This window comes from Hypanus sabinus, chromosome 8 (assembly GCF_030144855.1).
Source record: "Hypanus sabinus isolate sHypSab1 chromosome 8, sHypSab1.hap1, whole genome shotgun sequence".
NCBI classification, from domain to species: domain Eukaryota; kingdom Metazoa; phylum Chordata; class Chondrichthyes; order Myliobatiformes; family Dasyatidae; genus Hypanus; species Hypanus sabinus.
The window spans coordinates 161,469,053-161,484,186 of NC_082713.1; the positions used below are offsets into that span (position 1 = coordinate 161,469,053).

The 15,134-nt window shown below is 39.8% G+C and overlaps 1 protein-coding gene across 3 annotated transcripts in view; it reads left to right on the top strand.

Annotated features, from left to right (window-relative positions):
• Nucleotides 1–15,134, top strand: part of mettl25 (methyltransferase like 25) — an 83,720-nt gene that overhangs the window by 62,589 nt on the left and 5,997 nt on the right. The gene's annotated exons all lie outside the window — the stretch shown is intronic.

A 15,134-nucleotide genomic window follows, 5' to 3' on the forward strand; every position in this document is an offset into this window, starting at 1 on the left:
TTTCTGCCTTGGTGCCAGCCGTAAGATTAACAGGCCACACAAATTTTGAAATTTGTAGATTCCAGGACAGGTGGAGAAAGGTGACGGTAGCAAATAAGATGAGTGGGAGAAATACTTAAGTTCCTTTTATTAATATATTTAAGTAGAGAAGTCCAGTAATAAAACAGTAAGAAATATTGCTAGTTACTTTGGCTGTTATCCAAATGCAGCGGTCAATCAAGCGTTGTCAATGAAAGATCAGACTGCAAGAGAAAGTGTGCCTGCTGTTTCCTTCAACTGGATTCCAGGGTTTTTTCTGGAAACAATATATTTATAAGACCTTGTCTTGCATTTTTATTAGTGGTTCAAACTTGGATTCATCAAGGAAGGGCCAACTTAGTATGTGTTTCCAGGAAAATCCATGATAACTTTGCATATTTTGCAAAAAACCTTTTTTATTATTATTTAATTATTTCTTAATGGAATGCACTGATTTCAATACACATTCAAATTCCTTCAGTTAAAATAGCCCTTTTATTCAATGTTTTCCATGTGAACTTTCAGATTTCTGAAAGTTGGGGAAGGTATGACTTGTACAAAAAGGACAGATTACAACTGAACCCGAAGGGGATCAATATCCTTGTGGGCATCTTTGCAAGAGCTGTTGGAAAAGGTTTAAACTAATTTGGCAAGGGAATGGGAATTAGAGTGAGAGGACTGAGTATGGGCAGTTAGTCTCCAAGTCAATGCAGTGTGAGGAAGGACAGGCAGATGAGAGAACAACTTTGCAGATAGTGGGATGAGTTGAAGTGTAGCGTGGGAGAAAATTGAAAAGGGTGATGAATACAGGACTGAAAGTGTTATATTTGATTGTATGTAGTATATGGAGTAAGGTAGATAACCTTGTAGCACAGTTAGAGATTGGCAGGTATAGCATTGTGGGCCTCAGTGAGACAAAGCTGAAAGAAGATCATAATTGGGAGCTTAAATATCCAAGGATATACCTTATATCGAAAGGACAGACAGGTTGGCGGTGGGGGTGTGTTGGCTCTGTTGGCAAAAAAAAAATGAAATCGAATCTTTAGGAAGATTATATTACCATAAGAGCAGAATTAGGCCATTTGGCCCACAGAGCATTCTCTACCATTTCATCATGGCTGATCCATTTTCTCTCTGAACCCCATTTTCCGACCTTCTCCCTGTAACTATTCATGCCTTGACAAATCAAGAACCTATCAACCTCCGCCTTAAATACACCCAATGACTTGGCCTTCACAGCTGCCTGTAGCAACAAATTCCACAGATTTACCACCAGCAGGCTAATGAAATTCCTCCTCATCACCGTACTAAATGGATGACCCTCAATTCGGAGGCTGTGTCCTCTGCTCCTAGGCTCCCCTCCTTTATAGGAAACATCCTCTCTACATCACTCTATCTAGGTTTTTCAACATATGAGGAGTGTTTGATGTTTCTGGGCCTGTACTTGCTGGAGTTTAGAAGAATTGTGGGACGGGGGAAGATCTCATTGAAACCTATTGAATATTTAAAGGCCTAGACAGAGGGTGGTGAATCTGTGGAATTCACTGCCATGGACATCTGTGGAAACCAAGTCATTGTGTGGATTTAAAGCAGAGGTTGATAGGTTCTTGGTTAGTCTGGCCATCAAAGGTTACGGGGAGAAGGCAGGAGAATAGTTAATAAATCTGCCATGATGGGCTCATTGGACCAAGTGGTCTAATTTGCTCCTATGTCTTATGGTCTCACTTCAGTTTATGGATTAAAAACAAACTGAAGTCAAAAAGAAAAATATATCAAACCACAGTAGCCAAGCCTGTAGTAGCACACACAAAATACAGAGAAATTCAGCAGGTCAAGTTTGTTTCAAGATCTAAGATGTCCTATGTTACAAGAATAAATATTTTAAAAATAATTGGGTGGATTTGTTCTGACAGAGAACGAGTTGTTGGTATGCTGTTTCTTAGAGTTTTTTTTGAGTCCTCTGATGAAATTGTGTGGACTGTCGGAAAATAACACTGGATTCCCTACTGCCTACTGAGATTTATCAAGGAATTAACAAATTATAGGTTGTATGATCTGTATGAGTTAGTAAATGCAAGAGAAAGCACCAGCTGGAGATTTTGTTTTGAGCTCTGTTTAAATTGGAGGGTTATAATCCATGAAGGATGTGGTTAAAATGTGAAGGGTGTTCATGTACTTACCTTCCCTACCCCACCTGTAGACTTTACAGTTACCTGTTATTGTGCAAAGGATTGGATTGATGGTGAAGTAGGTTTATATATGTCATCACACCATGGCTCAAAGAGCCTATACTGTTTTGTCTATATTTCAGTCTCTGTCTGCTGGTGATCACATCATCCTGCCTATTTCTGAGGCAGTTTTCAAGTCAGGACATGTAAAAAGCACAATAATCTTTGACATGTTGTTAGTGAGTAACCAACTGTACAATTTTATGAAATTGGTGAAAATGAAAGGTAGATCTCATGTTTGGATCTTTTGACTATCTTCCTCCCAAAGAATTTTTGCATCCAGTTTTGTTTGTATGTTTTGTGTCCATAGTATCTTTCACCTTAAGTTGAAAGAGAGGTTTCTGGAATTATAAATCAGTAAAAAACTTTTTACTTGGTTCGAAGATGTTTTCCTAGTGGCTTTAAGTAATGAGTGACTTATTAAACTGTCACTAGAGTGAATAAACATCCCAATAAGGTGTTGCACGTTCAGGACTCTGGCCAAGTCAGATGAGTTCTTTATTGTTGTAATCACAAAATAGAACCATTTAGGTGTAAACTCCTTTTAACACTGTGAAATTGCTGTATTTGAGGATCGGTAGTACTGTCTGTGGCAGGGTGGAGATAAGTATCCACTAAATGAGGTGTAGGGCACTCCTTTGCTGGCCTGCAGGTCACCCTTAGGCAAGGTGTAGCACCTGCTTATTGTCCTCACTCCGCCCCCATCGCCCCTACCGCACCTGATCAGGATCACGCCAACTATGGGAGCAAGTGTTGGATAGTTATATGAGCAGCTGGTGCATATCACAAGTCTTGGTTACATGACCAGTGACTCCCGGCTGACGGTCTCTGAAGAGTATTGATAATGGCTGGGGCCACCTGTCTTGTAAAGGCACTGCCCAGAAGAAGGCAATGGCAAACCACTTCTGTAGTATAATTTGCAAAGAACAATTATGGTCATAAAAGCCATGATTGCTGATGTCAATATGACACGGCACATAATGATGATGCAGTCATTTTGAGAAAAGAGTACGTGTCTTCAATGCCCAAAGAACCTACACCTGTAATTTCTCATCTTTGGAGAAGATTCAAGTGCAGAGATATAGGGGTTAGAGCGGAGAATAGAGATCATTGGTGAAGAACTCTGGGGTGCAGGGTAAGGACCATGGCAAAGGGATTGATGGAGAAAATTGAAGATGCTGATTTCTGGGCAGAGGAGGAGAGGAATAAGGAAGTGAGATGTGAGAAGTTTGGGACCCTAAAAAGGAAGGGAGCTGGAACATATTTGAGGAGCCTAAGAAAAGGTCAGTAGTCAGATATGAGAATAAGTCAAAGGAACAGATGGGGAAACACCTAAGGGGGGAGGGGGTTCACAAAGCATATCCTTAAGAGAAGGATGATTGTGATTGGGTGGGATTGGAGACTGTAGTGGAGGAACTGCATGGTGGCAATACTTAAAGATGAGACTAAACCAACAGAAATGAACTTATTTTAAGGAAGATCAAAACATTTTTTTTAAACTGCAACTGTTGGAAATCAGAAATAAATCTAATTCAGGAAAATTTGGCAGACTTCCAACAGCCACCATATCGGAATGGGCCAGCTAACTAATGCTGGAACAAACCTCAGTCCTCTAATTAAGACCTCTGGTGCAAGCCCAATGCCTTTTGTGAATACATGCATAAAAATCACAGGTTGTTGGGAATAATGGGAACTGGACAAGCATTTGCTGAGCAATTTCCTTCGAGCTTTAAAAATACAATTAAACCAAATTTTATGCCTGGAGTCTCTGGCATTTTGCCCCAGTTTTTTCTCTATTAAGTTATGCACTGGGAGATTTGAATTCTTGAATATCACGAGTTTAAGAGTGACTTCGTGATGATACAAATTCATGTTGAAAAGCTTTCAGAGCTCGAAAGCATTCTCACTAGCTATATTACAGATGTTTTCAATGCAGAAGAAAGCAAAGGTGTTTAGAAAGCAAAACTTTATGCATACTGTTGCATATTTATAAGTACATCGAAGTAGGTTTTCCAATCCTATTTGTTTTAAAAAGGGAGATTTTATTTCCATAGGTGGAATCCCAGTCAAAGCTAATTTGAAATTAAACTCAAATTAAAATTCATTTAATATGCAATCTGTTAGTTGTAGCTGGGAAAAGAAACCGATTTGAAGTCTGGATAGACATTGTGTTGCCTGTGACTTTTCAATCGGCATTCAAGATCTGTTTGAGTTCGAGGAATACCAGTCATTTAGTGACGAAGAGTTCCTGCTGATTTCCCTTTTCACCTAATGGCTCCCAGATGTAGGTTATGCTGGCAGAACTATATTTTTAGCTACTGTTAGTATGCGATGATGAGTTGATTTCTTGAACTGGTGCTGTCTTTAAGGTAATAACAATACCAAGATGATGTAAGAAAACAAATATCAGATTCTAACAAAAAACACGAGATTCTGCAGATGCTGGAAATCCAGAGAAACACACTCAAAGTGCTGGAGGAACTCAGCAGGTCAGGCAGCATCTATGGAAGTGAATAAACAGTTGTGTTTTGTGCAAAGCCTTCATCAGGACTGGAAAAGAAGGGGGAAAATGTCAAAATAAAAAGGTAGGGAAAGGGAAGGAGGTCAAATTAGGAGGTGATAGTTAAAGCCAGATGGGTGGGAAAGGTTGAAGAAATGGCTGAAGGAGGAGGAAGAAGGGGAGAGTGGACCATGGGAGAAAGGAAAGAAGCAGTGGCAGCAGGGGGAGGTCATAGACAGGTGAGAAGAAGACATAAGAGGCCAGAGTAGGGAAAAGAAGGAAGGAGGAGGGGAAAATATGAAATAATGCTGGAAGGAGAAATGGATGTTCATACCATCAGTTTGGAGGTTGCCTAGATGGTATATGAGGTATTGTTCTTCCACCCTGAGGGTGGCTTCATTGTGGCATGGACAGATTGGAGCACCAGGTCAGATTGGGAGCACCAGACACAATAGACGACCCCAGCAGATTCACCTGGAAGGACTGCTTGGGGCTCTGAATGGAGGTGAGTGAGGAGGCGCTGCCGCTCGCAGAGACACATGCTAGGACGGAGATTAGTGTGGAGGGATGAATGGACAAGGGAATCACAGAGGGAACAATCACTGTGGAATGTGGTGAGTTGGCGGAGGGGTGGGTAAAGATGTGTTTGATGATAAGATCCCATTGAAGATAGTGTAAGTTATGGAGAATGATGTGTTGGATGCTCAGCTCATTGGGGTGGTAGGAGAGGACAAGAGGAATTCTATCCCTATTAAGGCTGTGGGAGGATGGGGTGAATGCAGATGTCTGGGAAATGGAGGAGATGCTGTTGAGGGTAGCATCAATGGTGGAGGAAGAGAAACCCCATTCTTTGAAGAATGAGGACATCTTTGATGTTCTGGAAAGATAAGTCTTGCCCTGGGAACAGATGCAGTGGAGACGAAGGAATTGGGAAAAGGGAACAGTATTTTTACTAGACACAGTGTGGGAAGTGGTATAGTCAAGGCAGCCATGGGAATTGGTAGGTTTCTAAAGGATGTCAGTAGACAGTTGGCTCCAGAGATGGAGACAGAGAGATCGAGAAAGGGGGGAGGTGTCAGAAATGGATCAAGTAAACTTAATGGCAGGGTGGAAGTTGGAGGCAAAGTTGATGAAATTGATGAGCTCAGCATGGATGTATAAAACAGCACCAGGAGCATCAGGAAGAGTTGGGGAGCATGACCTGAGAAGGCTTGGAACATGGACTCTTCCATATACCCATATATTGTTGAGGGTGAGGATCAGTTCTGTCAGATGGAGGAGGGTGGTGGTGGTGGTGGAGTAGAACTGTTTGGGTCTTTTATTGAGAAAGAAGCGGAGAGCTTTAAGGACTTCTTGGTGGGGATACAAGTGTATAGGGACTGGACATCCATGTTGAAAATGAGGCAGTTAGGAACAGGGAATTGAAAGTTGTTGAGGAGATTGGGTGCATGTGAAGTGTAGTGGATGTAGGTGGGAAGGGACTGAAACAAGGAGGATAGAATGGAGTTAAGGTATGTGGATACAAGTTCAGTGGGGCAGGTGCAGACAGAGACAATGAACATACCTGGATAGTCAGCAATGAACAACTGCAGATAAAATTTCATGCTATGATGAAAGATGATTTAGAAATGAATGTTGCACTGATAAATTTCTCATTATATGCCTGTCCTTGTGATAGAGGTATTGGAAAGGGAGGTACTGCCAAAGTTATTTTGACTCAAAGAGTTGTGAACAGATTAGTAACACAGATGCTCTTAACTCAGAACTGTATGTCCAGGTTATAGCAGAATAAGAAAATTCCATACTGTCATCATCAGCCAGCGTTGGTTATTTTCCTTGGAGTCAAATATTCTTGTTCTGAGTGTTTTGCTGTTACATGAATGGATACGGTGGAAATTACCAGAGTATATTCGTCACAGGTTAGCACTGAATTAGGAAATATCAACCCAGTCTCAGGTGTATCGCATAAGGAATGTGCTGAGTTCATTCCAGTTGCCTCTTCATAGAAAAGGTAAAATGTGTCCATTCAAGCTGCAATCAAGCACTGATTAAAAGTCTTGTTGAAGAAATTTCATGTAGGTAGATTGGCCTTCTGATTTTCAGTGGGGCATATATTGAAGTGTTGGAAGCTAGTAAAAAACAGGTGTAACTACATAAGTAAGAATTCCCCTTCCTCAAAACACATAATCTACTGAATTCCATTAATATTTATGTTGTGTAAGTAGGTCTAATATGCCATAATCACTCATGCACCAGCAAATCCCCACCTCAAACTTGAATAGAAAATTAAAGGAAACAGTTTATTCATCAGCTCCAGTGGACTGAAAAGATGAGATCAATAGTGAGAAACAACAGCCAAGAAGGTGGTTCTGCAATGCTTCATGGAGAGTGAAGGGCATGACAAGGCACAGACGAAGTCATCATTATCCTCTGAAGTCAAGGAAGACCCCGCTCTGTGATATTTACTCATACCACTGGGTCCAGACTTCTGAGGTTGAGAGAGTGTAACTGTCCCAGTGCAATGCTTTTTCCGCTTTAAAAACTCTCCCATTCAGGTTTCACTGTCATTGTCAGACACAATGGACAACCATCATGCTGCTCTGTAAATGCACAAAATTAGTGCAGACACTAAGTACAAATAATAGACTGCCTTCATACAATACTTTTGACAACTGCATTTTCCAAATCTTCATTTTCATTGTTATGTTCAGGAACCTTTAGATTCTGTGTAGTTTCTAACTTGCTGAAGTAGTGAAATTGTTTGATTTTCACTCCCCGTTGCTGGCATCTCCAAACCTGAATGCTTGAAACTGCAGTGAGCAGTTCTAAATCTTCTTTCTGCTTTTTTCTTGCCAACTCTCAGTGACAGAAATCACTGCATTTTGAACACAAACACGTGCAACTATTTAGAAATTATTCACTCTTAAGTACAGTCTTAATGGCTACACAAGTTCATGCAACTGACACGAGTTAGAAGCTGTTCAGCAACGGTCTTCTGTCCCAATTAAGCGGTATAGTGTTCCAAATAAACCAGGGGAATCCGAGCTATTTTCTTGATTCATTTTTGTTCTTTAGGAGTTGTCCCAAATAAGTGATCAATTGATAGCCAATTAATCAGATCCCATTGTAATTTCATTATGTAAAGGTTTTAGTTCAGAAAAATAGTCATCTGGATTTTATTTCTTAAAATGTAGTACTTTCCTCTTTAATTCTCTTGTTACAAAACTCTAATGAAGCCAGTGGCAAACATTATCTGCTGGATATGTAGAACCAAGATATATATTTTGCTTCTTTTTTTAAAGAGGATATTTAAATTAGATCCTTTTTTTTGCCTTATGCCATTCAACAATGGTTACAGCAACATGCTCTTATCTAGAAACGTTATCATAGTAAAACATCCTAAGGTGCTTTACTGATCAAAATTCACTCACAGAGCTGATTAGTATAGCCCTTATTCATTCTGTTTTTTCTCTGGGAAAATGATGAACTGGAAAAATATATAAATAAATGGCTGAGCAAATTTTTCTACAGCTTGGGAAGATAATTCAATAATTTAATTCCTTAATATTGTAATGGCAAATTCAAACCATATTGATACTGTTTAGCAATAAATGACACTGTTTCGGTTGATGAAAAGATGTCTTTGTTAAAGTAGACAGGAAATTGGGCTTTGTCAATAAACTTTCAAATTGAATTAAGTTATGGAAGAAACCTTCAACAGTTCAGTTAAAATTCTAGAAATGTAAAAGACCCCTTTTAAGATCTGTTCTCACACTGCAAGAGTAACTGTCAAATAATAGCTATTAATGATCACCAGACTGTTGAGGAAATGGGATTAAGGGAGAGGGAGGGAACATAAAATGGACAAATATGGACAACACTCTATTGTTTATATCATACATTATGTTTTTTTGATCATGTTTTACAAGATGTTTGGAGGAGTTATGAGATTACTGGTTACAGAATCAATGAACTTAAGCTGGAGTTCCCCACTAATTTGCAATTTTTTTCAACTGCATCCTTTTGAACGCCATTGGGATATATTTGCTTCTTTTATTATTGATGAGCCTATATTCTGTAGAAAGTTATGAATCACAGTGAATAGGAAGGGCTGAAATATATATAATTCTCTTTCATTGTTCTAAATTTAACAATAAATTTCTGATACTTAAGATCCATTCAAACTAAATATTCTCTGTTTCTGTGCCCCAAGTTATTATAAACCCTCAGTGGTCACTTTATCATGTACAGGAATGCGTGGTCTTCCACTGCCATAGCCCATCCACTCCAAGGTTCGACATGTTGTGCATTTAGAGATGCCCTTCTGCATACTACTTTGTAACATGTGTTTATTTGAGTTACTATCACCTTCTTATCAACTTGAACCAGTCTGGCCATTCTCCTCTGACCACTCTCAATAACAATGCCTTTTTACCCACAGAACTGCTGCTCACTGGATACTTTTTTTTAACCATTTTCCCAACCTGGGGTCCATGAACATCTTGCTTAATGATATTGGCATATAGGAAGTTGGGATACCCTGATCTGGAAACTTGTGTGTGAAAATCCCAGGAGATACTCAAACCACCCAGTTTGCAACCAACAGTCATTCCATGGTCAAAGTGACTTAGACTACATTTCATCCCCATTCTGATGTTTGGTCTGAACAAAAACTGAACCTTTTGACCATGTCAGCATGCTTTTATGCATCGAGTTGCTGCCACATGATTGGCTGATTAAATATTTGCATTAATGAGCAGGTGTGCCTGATAAGGTGGTCACTGAGTGTATTTTATTGAGAACTTTTTGTAACTTGCAGAGAATTATTGTTAATTTGCAGAAATTTATTGTTTACTGTGCTTGGCGGGACTTAATTAAGTCAAGAACTAAGCATGATAAAGTTACGATCCAGTAGAACAAAAGGGCCCAGGCTTCCTATTCCAACAGTTAATGTACATAGTTACTTTTATATAGTACCTCCTTTTTGAAAATGCAAGAGGGTCACTGATTATTTATAGTGTAAATTGAAATTTAACTTCTCATACTACGCTGCTTCGTGTAGCAACAAGCATCGTTTAATCATCCAATCCAGTCTTTGATTTTGAATACTGGAATTCTCTAAAAGTTAACAGGTGGACTGTTCACCTTATACAAACTACAGAGAGTTGTAAACTTAGCCAGCTCCATCATGGGTACTAGCCTCCATAGTAGCCAGGACATCTTCAAGGAGCGGTGCCTCAAAAAGGCAGCATCCAACATTAAGGAACCCCACCACCCAGTGCATGCCCTCTTCTCATTGTTACCATCAGTTAGGAGGTACAGAAGCCTGAAGACATACACTCAGTGATTCAGGAACAACTTCTTCCCCTTGGCCATCCAATTTCTGAATGGACATTGAACCCATGAGCACTACCTCACTACTTTTTATTTCTGTTGTTGTACTACTTATTTAACTATTTGATACACACACACACACACACACACATATATATATATATACTTATATATAATGTAATATATTCTATATTACATTGTATTACATTGTACTACTGCCGCAAAGTTAACAGATTTCACGACTTTTGCTGATCATATTAAACCTGAATCTGAAAATAACTCAGAAGAGTGGTTTAACTATTAAATAGTTTTAAGTCTGCACTGTTTAAAGTATTGAGTAAACCCATGGTTTGCAGGAATTGTTTCCACAATTCAAAGCATTGTGCAACAGAACTGACATCCTTGTATTTGATTGGCCAAAGAATGAGCACATATTCATTTCTCAGGTTTGCTGAAATGCAAACAGAAAGGAAATGTCACCCAATCAAAATCATTGAATGAAAAATAATGTAATGCTGAAATCAGGAGTCACATGTTGCTGTAATCAAGTCACTCAAACAATTTTTCAAATTTCCAGCAAGAAGTGAGGGAACTTTTTGCTGAAAGCAATGGGATCTGTCACTCAAAAAATCCCAGGTTCATAATTTTTGGCTGAGAATGATTGAAAGCATATGAGAATTCCTAGCCACAACTTGCCCAATCAACTAAATGTACAAGTGCCATAAAATGACTGAACATAGACTTAAAAGACTGAAGAAAATAGATGGATGTAAACAAACACAGACTCCGAATAAACTCATAAACTGCATTTATTGAGTGTATTTTTTTTACCTTTGATAAGACTGGAGTAATTCACATTATAATGCAATGGAGGGGTGGTGTATTTCTGTTATGTGTCCAATCAAGTTTTCGTTTATCTTGTAAGTCAAAACCTTAAACTTCTTAAAATTACACAAGGCTCATTTGCACTGTTACTATGTTCCAATATGCAAATGTCCTTGCTTAATGACATCCAGAACTCAGTGCAATCCAGCACTGCCATCCTCCACTTCAGCTCCACCTGCAATTCCTTTTATCACTTCAGAAAAGTGTAAGCAAGCAGTTGAGAAACTGGAGTACACTAGTTGCAACCTTCCAAGAAACAATTTATTTTCTCTCTTTCCTATATGTCTTAATTATTCACCCTCATATTTTACCTTAATGCTGTCCTCATTTTGAAGTTTAAAAAGAGGGTCTTTGGAATCTTTGGCTTATTACACCAGCAGAAATACATTTAGCTCCATTCTACTTTGGAGCATTGGACATCTTTCCGTAGTTATATAATGAGTAAAACCATTATCGAGGAGGGGTGCAGCACCCCTGGTATGTCTTGAGCCAGGAAAATGAGGGTGGTCAATGGAGGATAGCCACACACCAGGTCAGCCACTCCTTGCTCATGCGCTGTAGCAATTCTGCAATAAATATTTCCAAGGAGCAGTGTGTCTGCCAAATTATCACAAAGATTTTCAAATCAGAAGCAGGATCAGAATCAGGTCTATTATCATAAATGTCCTAATTCTGCTCCTATGTCTTATGGTATGTCATGAAATGTATTGTTTTACAGCAGTTGTACAGTGCAATACATTCCTCTCCTCCTTCCCTTTTTTCTATGGTCCACTTTCCTCCCCTATCAGATTCCTTCTTCTCCAGCCCTTGATCTTTCCCACTCACATGGCTTCACCTATCACTTTCCAGCTAGCCTCTTACCCGTCCACCCACATTTTTATTCTAGCATCTTCCCCCTTCCTTTCCCATTCTGAAGAAGGGTCTCAGCCTGAAACGTCAACTACTTGTTCATTTCCATAGATGCTGCCTGACCTGCTTTTGAGTTCCTCCAGCATTTTGTGTTTGTGTTGCTTTAGTTTTCCAGCATCTGCAGACTTTATTGTGTTTGTATCTATAATGTATGTAAATAAGTAGTGTAAAAAGAGCAAAAACAAAAAAATATTGAGGTAGTGCTCATAGGTTCATTGTCTGTTCAAAACTCTAATGGCAGGGAGGAATAAGCTATTGAGTGTACGTCTTCAGGCTTCTGCACCTTCTCTCTGATAGTTGTAATGAGAAGAGGGCATGTCTTGAGTGACAGTGGTCCTTAGTGCTGGATGCAACATTTGAAGATGTCCTCAATTCAATGGTGGGGAGACTAGTGCCCATGACAACTGGCTGAGTTTCCGACTATTACTACTGCTGTGCTCTCCTAATTCGAAGTTTTCTGTCCTTCCAACTTCTGCAAGGCATCTGTAGAATGTTGTTCAGCTCTATGCAGGAATCAAACACCACCATTCATAGAGCAGCCTGGTTTCTACTCTTGGTCATTACCTCAGAGAGCATGATATTATAATTTCAATGATCTGGACAGATGGTGGCTTTCAGCAAGATGTATAATGGTATGAGCTCACCTCACATGTTTCCTTATCAGAATGTGAGTGTGGTTTGCCATTTTGGAAGCCACTTACAGTATGCAAAGCAACACACAAAATGCTGGAAGAACTCAGCAAGTCAAGCAGGATCGATGGAAATGAAACATTTTAGACTGAGACCCTTCTTCAGGAGTGAGAAGAAAGGGGGAAAATGCCAGAATAAAAAGGTGGGAGGAGGAGAAAGAGGCTAGGGGAAGGTGATAGTTGAAGCCAGGTGGGTGGGAAAGTTCCAAGGGTTGGAGGAGAAGGAATCTGATAGGAGAGGAGAGTGGTTGGTAGGAGAAAGGAAAGGAGGAGGTAATAGGAAGGTGAGAAGAAGGAAAAGGTCAGAGTGTAGAATAAAGGGAGGGGGGAGAATTGTTTACCAGAAGGAGAAATTGATATTCATACAATCAGGTTGGAGGGTTACCCAGACAAAATATAAAGTGTTGCTCCTTCACCCTGAGGGTCGTCTCACCTTGGCACAAGAGGAGGTCATGGACCAACATGTTGGGACGAGAATGGAATTTGATTTGCACAGAGGCTTTGAAGACAACAGGTAGCATATCATTAGCCTTAAAGAAGGCTAAAGGCAATTCAATACACTAACGATGAATCACATTTGTTATAATCGTGATCATTGTTTCAAGCCCCTTATCATTATTTTGGCCAGTTTGACTATGTCCACATTGAAACATCTTAGCAAATAGAGAGATATTATGGATGTAATGGGTGCTAATGACCTTAATGCCACTGCTGTCTCTTAACAAAGTGCAATGAGCAAACCAGTTAGCCTGAAGGTAGATATGTCCCTTGGTCCTGAAGGGATGCATCCCAGGGTACTGAAAGTATTGTGATAATTTACCAAAATTCTCTGGAGGCTGGATAGGTCCCAGAAGACTGGCAGACAGCTATATGTCACACTACTGTTTAAAAAAAGATGTAGGCAAAAGGTGGGTAACTATAAGAGAGTTCACTTAACAATGTAGTTGCGAAAATTCTTGAAACTATCATTAAGGAAGACATGGCAAGACATCTGGATGGAGGTGGTTCCATCAGGTAGATAAAGCATAGATTCATGAAGGGCAGTTCCTGTTTGACAAACTTCCTGGAGTTCTTTGGGGATATAATGAGCATAGTGGATAGAGGGGAACAGGTAGATGTTATATACTTGGATTTCCAGAAGGTGCTCAGTAACGTGTTGCACAAAAGACTTATATGTAAGATACTAATGCATGGTATCGGGGTAATCATTTAGCATGGATAGAGGATTGATTAACTAACATAAAGCAGAGAGCTGGGATAAATGGGTGTTTCTCTAGTTGGCAGTTAATAGTGAACAGGGTGACTGCAGGGGTCAGTACATGGCCTACAACTGTTCATGATACACACTAGCAATTTGCAAGAGTGATGTTGCGTGCAGCATAATTAAGTGCTGATAACACTAATTTGAGTGGAAAGGCAAACTGTACATGCAGAGTCTGCAAGGAGATACAGGTAGGTTAAGTGAGTAGGTAAGGGTCTAGCAGATAGAGTACAACGTTGGTAAATGCGAGGTCATCCACTTTGGAAAGAAAGATAGAAGATAAGAATATTATTTAAATGGTGAAAGACTGCAGCATGTTGGTGTCCAGAATGATTTGGGAGTGCGTATGCATGAATAGCAATAAGCTAGTTTGCATGTCATCAAGAAAGCAAATACAATGTTGGCCTTCATTGCTAGAGGGATTGAATTTAAGAGCAGGGAGGTTATGCTGCAAGGGTACAGGGTACTGATGAGTGGAAGTGCATGCAGTTCTGGTCTCCTTTCTTGAGGAAAGACCACTTTGAAAACAGTGCAGAGGAGGTTCCTGAGGTTGATTGTGAAGGTGAGGGAGTTAATCTATGAGGAGAGATGAGTCACCTGGGATGTGACTAACTGGAATTCAGAAAAATAAAAGGGGATCTTAGAGAAACAAAGAACTGTGAAAGGGATAGATAAGGTAGAGGCAGGAAAGGTGTTTCCACTGGTAGGAGAGATGAGAACAAGGGGACTTAGCTTCAAGATTCATGGGGGTCGACTTAGAATAGAACTGCATAAATTTCTGCTCTAGGAAGCAGTGGAGGTTACCTCATTAAGTATATTTAAGATAGAGTTAGATTGTTGCATAGCAGGGGAAATAAAGGCATATTATATCACAGGCAAAGCCCTCCCAACCCTTGAGCTCATCTTCGTGAAACACTGTCATAGGAAAGCAGCATCCATCAACATGAGATGGTAGAGATCTCCACCATCCAGGATGTGCTCTTCTCACCTCTGCCATCAGGTAGAAGAACCTTAGGACTCACGCCACCAGGTTCAAGAACAGTTTCTGCCCTCAACCACCAGGCTCTTGAATAAAAGGGGATAACTTCACTCAACTTGCCCATTATTGAGATGTTTCCCACAACCAATGATCTCACTTTAAGGACTTTTTACCTCATTATCTCATGATTTTGTTATTTATTGCTATTTATTTATAGTTGCATGTACATAGTTTGTTGTTTTCTAGGCTCTGGTGATCTTTCATTGATCCTTTATAGATTTGCTGAGACTGCCCACAGGAAAATGAGTCTCAGGGTTGTATATGGTAACGT